Genomic DNA, 19,900 nt, shown 5'->3' with positions numbered 1-19,900 from the left:
GGCAAGGAAGAGAACGTTCTTACAATAAGAGCCTGGGTTCGATCCCCAGGTTCCACAATGTATTTTTACAATTTACATGATTTCAGATCTTGTGCTTCACCCCTCCCACGCATGCCGTACGCCCTTCAACATCAATCATCAGATCTACAGCAGGCCAGATCCAACGCATCTAATAAGGCAACCTCATCATGCACCTCCAGGCCATGTACACACGGGATCAGAGCTAAGTATTTCCCAACTTTTTTTATTTTAATTACACAACTCTCTATTTGTGTTCTTTCTTCTTTTATTTATTATTATTATAATTTGTTTTTAAAAAAACTTAGATAATTCAAAAAAATTATTTTTGTTACAAAAATATTTTATAATTATTCTTTTTAATCGAAGATTCGATTTTTTTTGTTATTTTCATAATATTAAAATAATTGTTTGCCTTTTGTTATTTTACAATAAAAAAACTTTTGTTTGCCTTATGTCATCTGCCTTGCCTTATTTATTCTATTAACTATGATTAACTTGTTCCCCATTTGGGGTTTTGCCTGTTCATTTGTTTGCCTATATAATTACCATTTTATTTTCTGATCTGCCACGTTATAATTGTTGAGGTCTTTAATGCACTCACATTCCTCTTATTTGGGCCCGATTTTCAGGGTTAATCAAAGATCCTTCAGCCACGCGCCATCAAGTCAAAAAGCTAAGTTCTAATTCTTTTTTTTGTTTAAATATCATTTTAATTCTTATTTTGCCTTTTGCCCAAAATAGGGTTTATTTCAAATAGTCGATGAATCTCTCCTTCACTCACCCCTATTATTGTCCGTTTAATTCTCAGATGTTCAGAGTCAATCGAAGGTTCGAGGAAGATCAAGGCTCAAGATAAAGATAATTAAATTAATTATTCATCTCTCTTATTTTCTGCTTCAATCCCCCATCCCCGCAGGTGTTTATTGTAATAGCGTAGGAACTTTTATTTTTCTGCCTTTAATTTCTGCAATTTTATGCTGCGTGGTTAGTAACCCTAGGGAGTGCAAGACTATTAACTGAATATAGATCACTAACTTACAAGATAAATATCATCGAAGTTAACCACGTGATTGTTGCACCCACACACCTTTAGGGTAATGCCTCTTGTTGCCTTTGTTGCCTGTTGCCTTATAATTCTGTTGCCTCTAAGTATACTAAATAGTCAAAGTCCCTCGATTCTGAGGATACCTAAAGCAATGTTGCCTTTAAAGTTATTGAAACTCCCTCGAGGTTGCCTTATAAAAATATAACGATTGTCCCAATTGCTAAGGTATCCTCGCATGATGCCTAAAAATTAATGACTATTTTATCCTTCCCTTAGACTACCTGCCCTCTTTATGGCATGGGACAGTCTTATGGCGAACGATTATTCTCGATGACCCTTGAACATCCAATTGAAAGACTTTCTGCCCTCTCATGGTATGGATAGACCCTTTCGCCCTGAAAAGCTAAAAGAACGAATTTTAAAACTTAGGGTAGTTTCTACTAATTGCTTGCTCTAAATTCAAAATCTTTTCCCACTCTTTTTCAAAATCAAATCCAAAAAGACTACACTTATTTACAAGCTTAAGATCTTCTTCAAATTTTTTACTATTCACACACGACACTCTTTCAAACATTTCAAACAATTCAAAAGTGAGCTAAGCAATTAAGAGCCCAAGGATAACCATGGATGCAAAGGGTGCTTTATACCTTCCCTTTGTATAACTTACCCCCCGAACTCAAAATCTTTTAAAAGGTCTTTTTCTGTTCTTTTAGCCTTTCTTATTGGATAAAATAAAATTCGGTGGCGACTCTTGCTTACCGCGAAATTTCAAATAAGGTCAGTTCACCGTATTACAGCAGGTGTAATATGTAAAGGGCTTTTACAGCTTACGTGCTACAAGAGGGGTAAAAGGACGATTACAGGTTTTAGATGAAGAAGATGACCTCGTGTCATCTTGTGGTTGGTCGATTTCAGAAGAAAAAGCGTGCGTTCTATTTTTTTGTTCAGGTGGATCCGGTGCACTCTCACCCACGCGCATGAGATACGCTTTCCTCATCGCAGCCATCAGATCTCATCATTCCTCAATCCATCGCATGCCAGAGCGCAGGTGCATCATGGACTCCACCAGCCTGCCACACAGGATCACAACGCTAAGTTTCCAAATTTTTTTCTTTTTAATTATATAAACTTATGTTTTTTTTATTATTTATTATATATATTTTTTATAAACATTTTATATACATAAAATCCTTAAAAGTTCTTTACTAAACAAAACTTTTTCTTCAAAATTTATTTTTTTCATAAAAATTTTATAATAAATAAAATATTTATTTATTTTAATAATTTGTTTTTTTAATTGTTTTAAGTTAATTTAATTTGATTAAATAGTTTTTTAATTTTAATTATTTTTTTATTCATTGATTAAAAATAAATATTAGGATTAGGATATTTAATTGAAACCTGATTTTCACCGATTTAATTAATTAGGTTGAAAACCAATAATTAATTTGGATTTTTATTTATTCTATTAATCATGATTAACTTGTGCCCTAATCAGGGTTTACGAGGATCATTCCTACACTGAAATGTTTTTTTTGTGTGTGTAGTTTTTCAGGGTTGCCATCATGGTTTGTCCGCCTACGCGCCATATCAGATCAAAAGCTAAGTCCCCGATTTTATTATTATTTATTTATTTATTCATTTATTTTCTGCCTTATAAAATAAATTAGGGTTTACTTTCAAATGTCAATGAACTCTTCCTACACTCACCCTTTGTTGTTTATTTTTCCTTTTCCAATTTTCAGGGTTAACCAACCGGTCAAAGCTCGATTAGTTGGTAACCCTAAAATTCAATTTATTTTGTTTCTCTTTTTCTATTATTACTTATGTCAGACTTGCTGCTTTATTGGGGTTTATATTTATTGCTTTTTCTCCCCCATCCCCATGGCTTATTATGTAACTGTTCCTGGTTTGTATTGCTTGGCCTTGAAGGCACTTAACCTTGTTTATATTACTGCGTGGTTAGTAATTTAGGGAGTGTAACTTATGAACTGAATTTAGAATAATTAATTTTACAAGATAAACTATTTTGAATTAATCACGTGATTGTGCACCCACACACCTTTTATGGTACCCCTCTTGTTGCCTATTGCATGTTGCCTTGTTGCCTTGTGTTTTTCAGTGCAGAATAGCCAAGTCCCTCGAATACGAGGATACCTCAGCAATGTTGCCCTCGGTTCATTCTTAAGATCATAGGTCCCAATGATGCTGCCTTCGATTCGCTAATATGATCTCGTCCCTCGAAGTTGCCTACAAAGTGCTGAGGTATCCTCCGGTTGCCTAACAATGGCTATTTTGATCCTTCCCTTAGACTACCTGCCCTATGGCAGGGACAGTCTTGTGGCAAACGATGATTCGACGACCCTTTAACCTCCAAATAAAAGGACTTCCCTACCCTCCTATGGTATGGATAGCCCTGAAAGGCTAAAAGAACATTTTTCATCTAACCAGGTAATTTGCCCTTAATTGCATGCTCTGTTTGAAGATTCCCTTTTCTACTCTTTTCTCAAAAAACTCCAATAAGGCTACGCTCATTTACGAGCTAAAGTCCTTATTTTCTTCTTCTACATTTCTAAACTTTTGGTTTCAAAACTAAAGAGCAAAGCAATTAAGAGCCCATGGACAACCATGGATGCAAAGGGTGCCTTACACCTTCCCTTTGCATAAATTACCCCCCGAACTCAGTTTTCTTTTAAAAAAGGTTTTTTTCTGTTCTTTTAGCCTTTCATTAATTTGGATAAAATAAAAGTCAGTGGCGACTCTTGCTTACCGCGACATTTCCAATAAAGTCAGTTCACCGTATTACACACTCACTAAGATATTACAATGTTTGTGAGGTTGAAGATGAAGATCTTTGTTGTTTGTGTAATAACATGTAGAAACAAATTTGGCAACGTAAGATTGCTTTTTGCGTTGGTTCTCTCGTTCTTCAGCATCCAGAGCTTCTCTTATATAGGCATGAGAAAAGTGACCGTTGAGGAGCATTTAATGCTTTACGTGAATAGTACACTGCTGTATTTAATGTCTCACTCTTTTGTCAACTACCTCGAGCCTTGTATCAACTGCTCTTGCTAACTTTGCCTTTTGTAGCTTCTAACGTTCCTTTTGTCAGTCAGATTTGACATTGTAGCTTTTTCATCTTGTACTTGCTTCTGGACTCAGACTATTAGAATGACGTTAGAATATCAGAGTCTTCAGCGTTGGTGCAGATGCAACTTCAGTCAGCAGACTATGGAAGTGGTTTGTAGCGTGATACCATCAGATCTTCAGATCCTTGCTTCTGATTGCCATCTTCTAATGCCTTCCAGATCATGTTCTGATTTTCTCAAGACCATCTTCTGATGTCTTCCAGACCATGTTCTGACGAAGTCATCCAGATCTTCTGGATCAGAGCTTCTGAATACTTATTTAGTGCATACACTTTTAGACTTTTCCTGAAATGGAAAACGTGAATAATTAGAGTACCACATTGTCTTATACAAAATTCATATATTATGTTATCATCAAAACTATAAATATTGATCAGAACATTTCATGTCCTAACATCAAATGCATGTGGTACCAATGTGGACCCAAAGTTCCACTGCTTCTGATTCATATAGAATCTAGCCACGCTCCTGATTCAGACAAGATCACAGCCAACATATGAACCCAAAGTTTCACCGCCTTTATTTCCAATCAAGGATCAAAGCCAACATGTGAACCCATAGTTTCACTGCCTCTATTTCCAATCAAGGATCAAAGCCAACATGTGAACCCATAGTTTCATCGCTCCCGAATCCACAAAGGAAATAAAGCCTCGCCTCAATTTCCACACAAGGATCAAAGCCAATATGTATGCATGTACAATTATCATCAAAATATATGCAATTAAGATTATCCATATAATCTTAATATACTTGTCATACCCCAGAATTTTCCCTCCATATTTCAAGACTCAAGCTTAACTGATTATCAATAGCTCAAGACATCTCAAGGATCCACCTCCTCTAATCAAGTATCCTCAAACTAGGGTTTTGGACTTCTCAAGAGAAATAGATGTATCAAGGTCTCAAATGAATTCCATATGGTTTCCTATGATTCAAATAACCTCCATTCCAAGTTTCAAGCTTTAGTTCACAAGATTGCTCAGTCAAATGCTTAAAAGGTCAACAGTCGACTAGTTTGACCTAAAAGTCAACTGTGGTCAACAGGCAAGATTTTTGGTCAACATCTTTCATTTGAAGTAAGATTCATCATTTGACAAGGGTTGATCATGATTCATCAAGAAAAATCCAGAAATCAACAAAACTCAAAGTTTCTAAATTAGGGATTTTAAACTAAAAGTCAACTAAACTTTGACCAGACATAAATTTCACATGGTTCATCAGAAATTTCCCAACTAAAGCTCATTTTGAAGAAAATTGAATTCTCTACAACTTTGTGTCTAACAGAGCAAGACCAAAAATGCTTCATTTGGGAGATATGAGCCAAAACATTATAGGTCTTTTTGAAAGTCAACCAAAAGCTGTTTTTTGTCAAAGCCAATATCATCAAGATAAAATCTCCAAATGCAAAAAAGGTTCCAAAGTTACTTGTATAGGACATCTTGGGCTTTCCAAAAAGTCCTAGAACACCTTCATATGATAAATATTGAAGTAGTTATGCTTTGTTGAAGTTGGCAAATTTTTGAAGAAATACAAGAAGCAAATAAGAACTAAAATTGATTTTCTTGCAAATGGACCCAATATTTTATGATCCAAACTTGTTCCTTAAGTAATCAACAAGTTCCAAACCTAAGTCCACAAATTTTTGACAATTATTTGAGTTTTATTCATTAAGAAGGGATTTAATCAAATAATTAAAAAAATATTGAAAGATTTGATTTGGTTAAAGTTTCTAATCAAATTCAATCACATTATAGAGCAAATATATGATTGAATTTTGTGCTCCCCAAGATTGGATCAAACACCAATCTCACAAATGACCAAGATTTGATTCAATTTTGATGACATAAATCATTCTCTTATATATACTTAAGGAGTCCAGACCTAAAGGACACGAATTCTCTGCCTCCAAGAATCCTAGCAACTTCTGAAAATGCTCAAAAAAATTCAATTTGGATTAGAACTTGCAGGCCCATTCAAGGAGTTTTGAGTGTTCAACAATCTTCCTAGGTCGTTGCTGAAGTGATTCCAATCAATTCCCATGCCTAAAGCACACGGAACCGTAAGTATCAAAGCACGGTTTGCCTCTCTCAAACTCAAACTCGTTTTCATACGTTCATTCATCATTAACGTGTTTCGATTGCATATTATGACTTATATGATTGTTTAGAACGTATCTGGGTTGTTCTCTTTGAGTTCTGATGCAAGAATCATTATATGCCATGGTTGGGGTTTCAAGTTCTTGAAATTAGGGATCCTATGTAGAAGCAATTTTAGACCAAATTAAAGGTTTCTTTGGGTTCATAAGGCCATTAGGAATCGATCTGGGTTGTTAGTTTTCGTTTTTGGTTCATTCTCTTGCAGGTTATATGATCGTGGAGTTTGCTACGAAATTTTGGTCGCAAAATCGTAGCAAAACTCTAGCTGGTTTTTGTAGCTAATTAAGGCCATGGATGGAGGAAGAAGACGATGCATGGCGCTACGTGATTGGCCGGTTTCAAATTATTTGCGCGCGCTCTCCCTCCCCAGATCCAGTGCGTCCCGTTCTTACGCGTGGGGGTACTCTCGTTCCTCTAGCCGTCTAATCATCCTCTCACCTGATCCAACGCTTCTAAATACGTAGGTGCACCATGGTCTATCAGAAGCGTGTCACATAGAATTGCGCGCCAGGTTTTCTACTATTTTCTTAGCAAAAAAGCTTAGTTTTTTATTTAGGTTTTAAATTAGTTTTTAATTTAGGTTTTTACTTAATAATCTAATTTAGGATTTAATTTAAATAAGTATTTAACTTGATAATTGAATTTAAGTTTTAATTTAGTAATTTAAATAAGTATTTAACTTGATAATTGAATTTAAGTTTTAATTTAGTAATTTAATTTAGGTTTTGATTTAATATTTTAATTTAGGATTTAATTTAAATAATTATTTAATTTAATAATTGAATTAGGTAATTTAGAAAATTTTGCTTTTTTAGGTAAAATAATTAAATGATTTTTTTTAACTTAGGGAAATTAATTTAAATGATCATTTAATTTGAAAAATAGGTTTAGGTTTTATTTGTAGGGTTTAATATTGATTTAATTTTAGGTTTGTAATTAATAACTAATTTTAGCCTTAATCCAAGAAACCATAGGAAACCCTAAAAACGCATGTTAGGTAGGTGTTGCCCATTAACTTTGTGTCTAAGTTTTTCACCCATTAGGTTTTTCACAGACTTAATTAATTAGGGTTTTAACCAATAATTAATTAGATAGTTAGGGTTTATAATTTTTGTTTTTACATTAACTTTTTTTATTTTATTTTTCTCCTTCCTCGCCTTAAATTTTTGTTCGCCTATTTTCATCATATTTTTGTATCTGCTCTGGGTTTGTAATAATTAGTTGATTTTAATTTTTCCCGTTAACTTTTATTATGTAACTGCCCCAAAGCCTTGTAATAGTTGTAGGTTTTATTTAATTTTAGCGCTCCTTTCTTCCACTTTTATTGTAACTGCCCCAAAGCCTTGTAATAGTTGTAGGTTTATTTTCTACCTTTATTTTCTGCCTTCTCTATTTTGGTTATGTAATCCCCCTCCCCGAAGCCTTGTAATAGCGTAGGATCTTTATTTTCTGCCTTTAATTTTCTGATGATATAACTGTTAGAAATTAATAGGATTGTATGGAAAGACTTAAATCAACCTAGAATAACCCTAATTTTCAGGATTAAATTAATCAATCACTTTTTGTTCACGCACTCACCTTTACAATACCGCATACCACAATAATTCACAAAATGAATTATCCACCAATTGTACAAAACACACATATTGAATAACAATCACAACAAGGCACATCAATTTAGCATATAATCATTCACACTCATCATGAATATCATATCACATATCATGCCAACAATGTTATTATCGCTCAACATCAATTCACATATTACATAAATACGATTCAAGTAACATGCCCTCACTCACGTATGCATCATACTCATAGTATTCACCAACAACATACACATTCGCTAAATTCAAGCATCATGTATACATACAATTACCAACACATATGAAATTAAGAATTATCTATATAATCTTAACATTCAAGCATATCACATAATTCACACATTGAATTATTCACCAGTTTCACATCATACATTCATCATGTAATCAACATCAACAATTAACACAAGGTAACAATAGCAACACATGCTATCCTCATGTAACATTAGTTTGTTACATTCATATACATAATTACATGTAGTTTGCCAATTGAACAACATAAATAAAATAATCATCTCCAACAAATTACATTCAAATTGTATATATTCATTCACACATATCATGAATATCATACCACATTTTATGTCAACAATTGTTATCCATGCTTCACAAAGTTATGACACACATACACCAAATTACATGTTATTCACACAAAAACATCATAATTAATTCATCAAGTGATAATCATTACAATATTATTATATATATAATCACATTAGCTTCCTAACGCTTCGAACGGCACACAAAATGGAGTTACGAATCAAAAGTTACGACATTTTGAAGTTTCACAAAAATTCATGTTTATTGCTGGGGAACGGCCCCAATCTGGGAATCGGGTTCCTAGACCTTCTGTCTGCTTAAAAGTGCATTTGTTGATATGGGAACCGGTTCCCCCTTTTGGGAACCGGGTTCCCCTATACTAGAACCCCCAAAACTCTATTTTCTTACTGTTACGAAAACCCAATTTCAATATTCAAAATCCTCCATTTCCCAACAATCCCATCACATTTATGGGTCAATTTAAGCACTTATGATAAAAATAAAATCAATACAATTTTCATTCTCCATTTCACAAATAATATCATCACTTTCATCAATTTGGGTAAAACCCCCATGAAATCAAACAATGGAAACTCAGCCTACAATCATTCAATTTAAGAGTTTCTAATCATATTTCTATCATGGTATATTAACATAGAAACGTAGAAAATGATTATCTCACACAAATTTCATGGATTCATACCTAAACTCTAACATAGAAAGTTATAAAATAGAGAGATGAAGAACACACATATACCACTACCCATTGCATATATATGTGTGTGTGTGTGTTGTCATACCCCAAATTTGTCCTACCCTTTTATTACTAACTGACTTAGGCTTCGCATTTCATCTGCATACCTCCATTAGGGCATTAACATGACCTCGCATTCATACATTAAATAAACATACACAAAGCATGGGATCATTTGTCATGGACTAGGGTTTACTTCCCTAGTTATTTGAATTGAGACTCTTTAATTAGGGTTTCGAGCTCGTGCGCACTTCACCAAGTCTTTTGCTACAGTGGTTATACAATAGTTTTCAGGATTTTGATTTATTCGGGTAAATTTCTTCTATTACAAGTGTTGGCTTGACATTGAAGGTCAGAGAATAATTAGAATTAATCTGGTTTAAGGCATGATCAGTTTCAAAATTGTTTGTTGTTTGTCATACAAATTAACATGGATGGATGGATTAAAATCAAGGCTTCATTAATTGGTGGATGGATTCGAGACATTGGTCCAAATGATTCCATTATTTGTAATTTGTTCAAGGTGGGTCGAAGTACAAAGAGCATACACCGTTCAAGATTTGCAGATATGGTTTAAATATTCATTCATTCACCATCCAGAGACATCTCACTACAAGGTATCAAGAACACTAATAATTCATTCAACAATTACTCAAGACTTATTCAAAGCCATGTTCCAAAATCATTCCAATCCAAAATTATTCATTCAAAAATTATACAAAAATATTCATCACAAAAAACCAAGAGCCCATACAATCCGGATTATAAAAGTCAAACAACAAAAGAACTACATCAAAAATATTGTTAGCCTATTGTTCCTAATCCTATTTCGCACTCTTCAAGCCTTTCCATTTAATCCACGATTCTTCAATGCTCAACCCTTCAAAAGTCAAATCCATAGAATCCCATGCCGTGAAGCCTCATCATTTTCTCATGACCAAACCTGTATACATTCAAGTGCACCAGCTCAATGTAAGAGCTTCCAACCCTGCATAATTCAAATACCCATATCATATACCATACACATCTAACCTACACAAAACCAAATAAATGAAATCGGCTCAGTCCTCAAAATGAAAAAGCTGACGGAAAATACAAGGAATGCAGCTGCAGTTCATAATCTCATATCATGTCCATACTACACAGTACATAAACCATAGCATTCGAACCGTCGTGCTATACAAAAACAGCCAGCTACTTGCAGAGTTTTCTAGTGCAGTCTTATTGTTCTTCCGGTCTTTTCACCACTGCCAGGATCAAGCGGTTCTCGATACTAAATCACAGATTTATTGCTATGAGCTTCTTCATTCAACTTTTCATACTGCCACAGTTGCTAATAGAAGTGACCAAGAAAACAGCCCTGCATCCAAAGATAATAAAAGCAAGAAAAATCAGTTTCAGTTCAGTTGAAGTATCTCCTCTATTTTCTTCTATCTATCATTTCAAATCAAGAACTGTGCTGAACTCATAATTCACAAAGATGCAGTGCACAAGTTAACCAATTAATTCATGTTTTCGGCTTCAACTAACATCTTTACCCCCAGCTCATAGCCCTGTTACTCACCTATTTTAAACCTACTAGCAGATTTCTTTTCATAATTTTTCTAGCTCTTTCTACCTTCCATCCCTAACTGTCATAACAAACTTCTCCTAACCTATAACAACCTCTAACTAAATTCATAACAGAAAAAAAAACAGAATAAACTAACCTCAGAATGGATTCAATCTCACCTTTCAACTTGTAACAGAATTCTTCAATCTATGGCTCAGATTCAAAGTCTCAACTTCCATCAACCTCTATATAACAGAATCTCCCACCATTTTTCTCAATCTTCGATGTCAGAACTTCATCTTTATCTTCAATTCACCACCATAGCAGAAGATCTTCACTCTACACACCTCACTCCCATCTTCAATCTTCACCTTCAATCATCACCACTTCTCAGCTCTCTCTCTCTGCATTTTCTCTCGAACCATTCTCATCAACCTTCACACTCTCAGCTCTTCAATGAACCTTCTCCATCAATTCTGAAATCTTCAATCAACCTTCTCCATCAATTCTGAAACCTTCAATCACCTTTCTCCATTCTTCAAAACTCAGAACCTTTAATCTTCAAGAAGGTTGAATACACACGATTCTCCATTTTCATCTTCCTTCACTCTCCACACCACTCATCTGGATTCTCTCTCGATTCTTCATTCACCATAACCTTCAACCGAGCTTCATTCATCCACCACGTTCAGCATCATCAATCACCAATCTTGCTTCAATCCGCAACGCCTTCAAGCAATCTTCAATCGACCATAACAACCTCACACGTCATCTTCATTCCTCAATCGAGAGTCTACATCAATCTTCCAATCTCTGCAAACCACAAACAATCTTCATCACAACGACACTCACACACCGAAATTCAAATCGGAGAAGAGTGGAAGAAGAAGAAGAACGAAGAACAAAGGGAAAGACGTCAACCAAGACGTTTACCTGAAATCGTGGAGCTTCCTTGGATTTCTACCTCTATTGCCGTTGAAGCGCCATCGCCGGTTGAGTCGGAGGACCGCCGCCGCCTGAGCTCGAATCGGAGATGAGAGGCGAAATTGAAGTGAAACCGAGAGTGAGAAGGTCATGTGAAGAGACGGATTAGGATACGAAGGAGATGCGATCAGAAAGAGCCGGTGAAGGAGGTTGCTCCGCCGCCGCTGAGTTCGTGGGAGAGAGGAAGATGAGTTGAGAGAAGCTCAGAGGTCACAACTTTCTAAGCCCTATTTCCTCTTTTGATTTCAATTAACGTTTTTAAATTAATTAAAACTTTTTTCTAATTATCATTAATTGCGTTAAGTGAGGTTATTAGAATTAATTTAACATAAGGTCTGGATTAACTGTAATTAGTGTGATATTGAAAGTGGGTTAAAAATAACATAAATCTGATAATAAATCTGAGCGATATGAAACCTGGATCAACTCAATGTTTCTCGGGCCCCGAATTGCTTACATCCACCCCCTTTTGGCCCATCACCACCTTTTTTTGTATGAAGAAACATGAACAAAAATATGGAAACAATCTCATGGGCCTGCACCCAAATTCAGTATCACACCCCCTGGCCCATGGATTTCTTTCACAAAAAAAACTGACAATAAAAACTTTGTTTGGGCCAATGTATCTGGGCCTGCGTATCTGCTGTGTACACCATTATTTTCAGACTGAACCCCCCCTGTTTTCATGTTTTTGTAATTAGATTTGATGCTCCTTTTAGTATTTTTCTTTCTAGATTTTTTAGATAAAAAGGACATATAAAAAATAAGATTTTGTTAAGTTTTAGAGATTAGATCATTACTCTTGTTAGACTTTAGGTAATACTAATTTCCCTTGTTAGATTTTAGACTATAGTAAAACTTTTGACATAGAAAATATGCAATAAAAATACTAGTTTAGGCTTATTAGGATTTAGGTTTTTTTAATACAATTTAGACTTGAATTAGAATTCCCTTAACACCAATAAAACTCATAAAATAGTAGACTTTAGGTTAATTTTGACATTAATCCTTTGATTTCTCTTTCATAAAAATGCCATAAAAATAGTAGTATTTTTAGATTAACTTTGTACTAATGCTTGAATTGTTTTTGTATCATTTTCATGCTATTTTTGTATAATTCTTGTGTGATTTTGTTACTTGCTTTTGGCCATATTTTTGGCCTATGTTGTTAATACTATTTTAATGCTTCTTTTAGAATTTAGTCACCATGTTCACATTAGGATTTAGACTTGTAAACAACAATAACACTTAGATTAGAATTTAGGATTAGTACCCCATTTCATTCTTTTTCTTTTCGACTCTTTAAAACATTAATAAAAGGAAGATGCGAATCACAATAAGAAAGTGATAGAGAAATGAGTGGGATTCATTCCCTAATCTATTTCTCAATCGCTTAGTGGCATAGAAACGAGTGGGATTCATTCCCTAATCTGTTTCTCGGTCACTACTTAATGGGAGAGAAATGAGTGGGATTCATTCCCTAATCTGTTTCTCAAACATTAATTAATGGGAGAGAAATGAGTGAGATTCATTCTCTAATCTGTTTCTCAAACATTACATAATGGGATGGAAGTGAGTGGGATTCATTCCCTAATCTGCTTCTCGATCATTATACATTTTATGTGATTCGAATCGTGAAGTAAATTCCCTTAAAAAACACACAAACAAAAACGCTTTAAAACATCTAACAATGGTTCAGACTAAAGCAAAGTAGAGAAAGTGGTGAGTGGCCCGGTATTGGGAACTGTTCATCACTCATCTATCCTAAAAGACACAAACCAAGCATTTCTTTTTCTTTTGCCTCGTTGGCACCTAAGGGCAATGTCATTTCCGCTCGTACGCATCGTAGGTCGATCCCTTATGCAAGAGCGTGAACGTTGACTCCGCCCAATTAAAAAACACAAAAACAAATAGAAAATCTTTAGCCGAGCTACGGTAACTCTGATTCCTGAAAAGGATACGTAGGCAGCGGGGTAGGGCCCGTGCGAGTACAATTCTTTATTTTCCCTACATTTTGCATTCATTTCGCATTTAGACATAGACATAGTATACACCCTTTAGATAGAAACAAACATAGGTGGATACCATCGAGTACGATGGGCGCGAGGGGTGCTAGCACCTTCCCCTCGCGTAACCGACTCCCGCACCTAGATTCTCTGGTCGCAAGACCCTATTCCTTCCTTTGTTAGGTTTTCTGATATTCCTTTCCCTTATGGGATAAATATATTGGTGGCGACTCTGTTCATTTTTCGCGAGCGTGCGACAGCTGGCGACTCTGCTGGGGATGTTGCTAGACCTATTGCGGGTCCATTCTTAGCGAGTCGATCCTAGCCTTTGTGTGTTTCTTTTATTGGGTGTTTCTTTGTCTTTTTATTTATTTTGTTTTGTTTACATCTTATATATTCCTGCACATCATGCTTATTTCCTGCTTGCATATCATGTTTATTTTCCGCATGCATCTGGACTGGATTGGGATCCCCTTCGGGACCATATATTTTCTCTGTTTGCAGGTTGGGTGGGATGTTCTATGAGGTAAAAGGCCCAATACCCAGGCCAGAGTGACACATAGGATACCTAGGATAGAGTGGATAGTCATGACGCCAACAGAATGTCAGGTTCTGTTGATTGCGATCATGAGACCCACGACCAGTCGAGGTTCAAATGAGATACCGTTGTTGGCATGTATTTGCGACAATGATGGTGTTTCAGGAGAACTGATAACGCTGGAAGCCATTGACCTACCTTGACCTAGATTCACCTGTGAGTGGGGTGGGATATACATGACAGGTACCGTTGGTGACTATTCTGTTCTGTTGGTGACTATTGGTTTTCCTGGTATTCAAAAAGGTGTCGGACCTTTGATCCTGTGACATTTGACCTGTATCAGTTATTCAGAGGATTGTACAGTGGTTACTAAGATTATATGGACCGTTGATCCCATGCTTTTGCATTGCATAACATCATTGCTTTGTCCACTCCATTTATGAAAGATCTTAAAGTCTATTTCCAAAAAACAAGAGAAAAGAAAAGAAAAGAAAAGATATGTAAAAGAAAAGGAAATAGAAAAGCAAAAAAGAAAAGAAAAGAAAAGATATTCTATACAGAAAAAGAAGCTTTAATTCCAAAAAAGAAGAATGAAAGTGTGTGAAAAGACTTTAGGATTTCTCATAAATGAAACATGCATTCATACTATCATGCATTTCATGGTTCTTTCAAAGACTTATGGGACCATTTCTATCTAGATTTCAAGATCAACAACAGATTTGACTTCTCACTGCCACAACTCCAAGATCAAATATGGAACAACTCCGTGAGGAAATGGATGAGATGAGGGAACAAATGGGTCATCTTATGTTGGAGATGCGAGACTTGGTTCGTAATCAGGATGCACTAAAAGAGGAGAATAGTCAGTTGAAGACTCAATTGAGCTTGGTCATGGAAGTTCTGAAGACGGTATTAAGGAAGGAATGTGATGTTGTTCCTGCTGCTGCAACGGAAGTTGTTGATTCCTTCTTCCCAATAGGATTCCTTTCCACTCATGGAATGCCTCAGGGAGCTCTCCCTCAATTTCAAGTGCCATTACCTCCACATCAATCTGTTCATGTCCCTAGAATGAATCAAGGGGGCCAAATGCGTGGGAAAAAGCCTAAGATACCTCAGAGAGTTCTCAATCCTATCCCGTTGCCTTATGCTCAGTTACTTCCTCGCTTGCTGAAACTTCAGTTGATTGAGCTACGAGATTTGGCTACGCCTGAAAAGCTTCCTCCCAATTTTGATGTCAATGCTCGATGCGAGTTCCATTCTGGGGCACCTGGCCATGACATTGAGAATTGTAAGGCGATGAAACATCAAGTTCAAGATCTCATTGATTCAAAAGTAATTTTGTTCACCCCCGAGGGTATGATTGTTCAAGGAAACAGGGTTCCACATGTGGTGGAAAGAAAGGTTGATTCATGCTTCTATGTCGGATCTACTTCAAATGCACCATCTTGGGTTCCAGGTTTCCCACTTCATCAGTCTCCGATTGTTTCACAACCAAATCAAAGGGAGAAGACACCTGAACAGAATCATCAACAAGGTCATCTGAATGAATACCCACCTAGAAGTAATTTGGGACGAAGAAATGCTCCTCTGGACCAGATTCCTATGACATACACTAAACTTCTGCCATATCTAGTGCAAAGCTCATTGGTGGTCCCCAAATCTCTGAAACCTCCACCACGCCCGTTTCCACCTGGGCATGACCCTAATGTGCAATGTGGGTACCATGCTGGATCAGCAGGGCACTCAACCGAGGACTGCAACGCTTTCAAAGCCAAGGTGCAACAGTTGATCGACGAGAGACATATAACCCTTCAAGGAGGAAACATGTGGGTGAACGGAATGTCCGTGCCCAAGTGAATGTCCGTGTTCCATGAGGTGTCACAAAAAGAAATAAGCCTAGAAGGAGTCAAGTCTCCTCAACTATGGCAATCATCATTTCCTTTCTGTGTTCTCATTTCAAGTATTTCCTGTTTTGTAGAAAGCTGCTTCCTTGAACTCGTTGGTATGATAATAATAAAAACACCACAAATTCTCGAGCAACTTTGTCAGAATCTCTTTCAAGAAGTGATCAAGATGTTATGTAGAAGCATCTCTCATTCTCAAGGTTCTTGTGCTCAGTTGTATCCGTGGAGGTTGGTGTTTCAGTTGGTGTTTGAGCTCTCCTTACAACAAATAGCTTTTCTGAGCTTGATGACCATACAAGATTCTTTCCACTTATGATGGCAATTACTATTCTAGCAACCATGCTTGGGGCTCCCGCACGAGGGATAAGCAAGACGTACTCTTATCTTGAGCATTGCATCACTCGCATTGCTCGAATCCCTAAAGCAAGGCAAAAGTTTACAACTCATGGGTGACTTGTTGAGGTTTTCTTTTGAAGTAATCTGAAGAGTTTGGAAGGAACTGCAGAAAGTATTTGAGAGCAATAAGTCCAGACGGAGTCAAGTCTCCTCAACAATGGCGGCCATTTAGTTTCTTTATTGCATTCTCATTTGTAACATTTCATTGTTTGTTTAAGCACTGATTGCATGTAAAAGCTTGTTAGTCATTGAATGAAAATAAAAATACATTGTGTATGTTTGTCTTGAAGTAATCCATTCGTTTTCACTCATAAAATGTTTTTGGCATTACGACATCAACTTTACTAATCACTTGCGTAGGCAAAAAGCTGAGGGAGAATGATGAAAAATAAAAATGCAAAATCTCCAATTGTGTACTTTTGAATAAAACCCTACTGAGGATGTACGGGCATTATTTCAAATCCCTAAACACCGGAGATATAAGGGAGATAGACCCTTGTCAACCCTTTAGAGCCTTGAAGTGGGAGTTTCTTTTCTAATCATAAAAAACCCTTATTTTAACCTTGGGGCAGGGTAGTGTTCATTTAACTTGATTGAGTGTTCAAAACTCACCAAATGGGTATGCGTCTAAGGATACAACAATGGTTATCCTTCAAAAGGTTGAGGAATTTCAAAACCGCAATGATCATCCTTATTCCATCAAGAGGTCAAGAGATGACGATAACACAATGGTAATCCTTCATCAAATCAAAGGAGTGAGGCAGTCGCAATCACCTTCAACGAATCAGAGACTATACGAAGTCACACGACTTGTTCAAAAAAAAAGAAAAGAGCAAAAAAAAATGGCGAAAAAATAATGAAAAGAAAAATGGCAAAAGAAGCATGAGAAAAAAGACGATGAAATTGCCAAGCAAGAACAAAGTCATGTGACAATGAATCAGAAGAATAAAAGGTGAGCGACCGCCATGTCCAAAGAACCTCATTGATTCCTCAACCATTTCAAATTCCTCTTGAAGGATGAACGCTCGTATCAGGTTAAGCTGAACATAGGACTGGAGAACATCATGAAAGGGGTGGGTACAAATAATTTTGAGCCTAAAAATCCTTTGTTTCCAAAACCGTGAACCTGGCCAAGTTACAACCCTTAAAAGTCCTAATTGAAGTATGGTTATTTTGAAAGCACACTCCTATGAGATAGCGTTTAACTGATTCCCAATGAAGCAAGACACATATCCATGTTGGTATCGTACGTTTGCTTTATCTTTCACATGCAAAAAAATCAAGGTTGTGTCAACTAGTGATTCGGTCACAAGAGGTCGCAACCTCATTTCACAAAAAAGTTTTTACAACTTCAAGACTAACATAGGCTTTGCATTAGAATTATCATTCTTAGAATTAACATTCTTTTGCATACAAACATCTGCTTAAACATCAAAGAAATTTCAAGATGAGAATCAATGAAGAGCTTGATCATGATTAAAAGTAAAGAGACTTGAGAACTCCGTGGAGTAAAAAGCTAATCATTTCAGAGACTGATTATCAAGGGGCAAGTTACCCAAAGAACTCCGTTGGGCATGAACAGTTAATGCTTCCCTTGATTACCTTGAGAGGAAGAGTTTGAAGACTCCGTTGAGCGTGGTAAAGTTGTTTCCGTATTTGTTTGACTTCAAAACAATGAAAGCTTGAGGACTCTAGTAAGATGTACCTAATCAGGGGCAATTGAATCGAGGTTTGACCTCTCAAATTCAGCATATCTGGGGCAATCATGTCGATAAATCTCTTCAAGCTTTGATCAACCTGGGGAAATCATGTCGATAAATATCTTCAAGCTTCCACAAATCTGGGGCAATCAAGTCGAGGAATCTCTCTTGAGCTTAATCAATCTGGGGCAGTTACGTCGAGATTCGACAAATCTCTCCAAGGATCCGTTGGGGCAAATTCCTCCATAAGTCACGAAGCTTGGGGCACAATTCTGAGTTTTTGTCGCTCCATGACCATAGGAGTTTATTTCTCCTAGAAATTTGGTCTCTCCCCAAGCATAGAAGTTTATTTCTCCTGAGAGTTGTTCCATTTCTCCAACCTAGTGCCCTTATTCGGATACTCCCCAACATGGTGAATTGAGGGAATCTCCTCAAGTTGAAAATCTTCCAAGCAGTGGCACATGGTGAGAAGTCCGAAGTTATTCTACGTTCTGGAAGGCAACAACAAGAGTGTGCCCTTACAAGTCAAAGTCCAATATCTATTGGCACCTCCACATGGTCCTTAACACTAAGGGAATTCTCCCTGGTGTTTATCACTCTAATGCCTTTATTTGGCACTCTGCATATAGTATTCACTGCATATAACATTGCATCCTCAAAAGCGTAGCATATCCATCAAAATGGAGCATTACGCCACAGAAAAATTCAAACATGCATACAAAGCATAAGCCAGATAATACAAATTAGCACCCAATCAAGCCGACGATACTTCCCCACATAAAATATCGTCCTTACAAACTCCGATTGATATCTGCTACTACATTACAAATCTCCTCATGCCACGGTGCCGATACTTGGTGTCCTAAATCTCCAAAAGAAGTCTCATTTTCTCTCTCCAATATGGATCGGATGCAATGTCTTTCTTCGTCAGAATCGTTGTCTCCGAGGTTATTTCCCGTGTGCTGCGTGCAGATTAGAGCGTGAATGAGGGTGGGCATTCAACCCATCTCATTCTTCAACCGTTTGAATAACCATACTTGGTGTGTGGCAATTCGAACGATTGCCGCTCTTGAAGAGTTACACCCCGCCTTTTGGCCTGAGGGATTAATGTGATTCTTATGCTTCGCAAGCATCGATATTTCCGTAATCCCCAGTGGTTACTATCGCCTTCTTGTCGAGTCTAGTCGTCTCTAGTCTTGTGATGGTTATTTCCCGTATGTTGCGTGCAAATTAGAGTGTGAATGAGGGTGGGCATTCAACCCATCTCATTTTTCAATCATTTGAATAACCATACTTGGGGTGTGGCAATTCGAACGATTGCCGCTCTTGAAGAGTTACACCCCGCCTTTGGCCTGAGGGATTAATGTAATTCTCATGCTTCGCCAGCATCAACATCTCCGTGAATCTCCAATGTTTACCGATGTCTTTTGATCGAGTCTAGTCGTCACTAGTCTCCGTGATCTCTTCCCTCGTACGGGAAAACTTTTAGATCCAACCCCCGTGTTGTGTATCCTTTGCCTTCCGTCCTGGCAATCCATTTCAAAACTAATTCCC

This window comes from Vicia villosa, linkage group LG2 (assembly GCF_029867415.1).
Source record: "Vicia villosa cultivar HV-30 ecotype Madison, WI linkage group LG2, Vvil1.0, whole genome shotgun sequence".
Classification (NCBI taxonomy): Eukaryota; Viridiplantae; Streptophyta; class Magnoliopsida; order Fabales; family Fabaceae; genus Vicia; species Vicia villosa.
Note: the sequence above shows the minus strand (reverse complement) of the source record.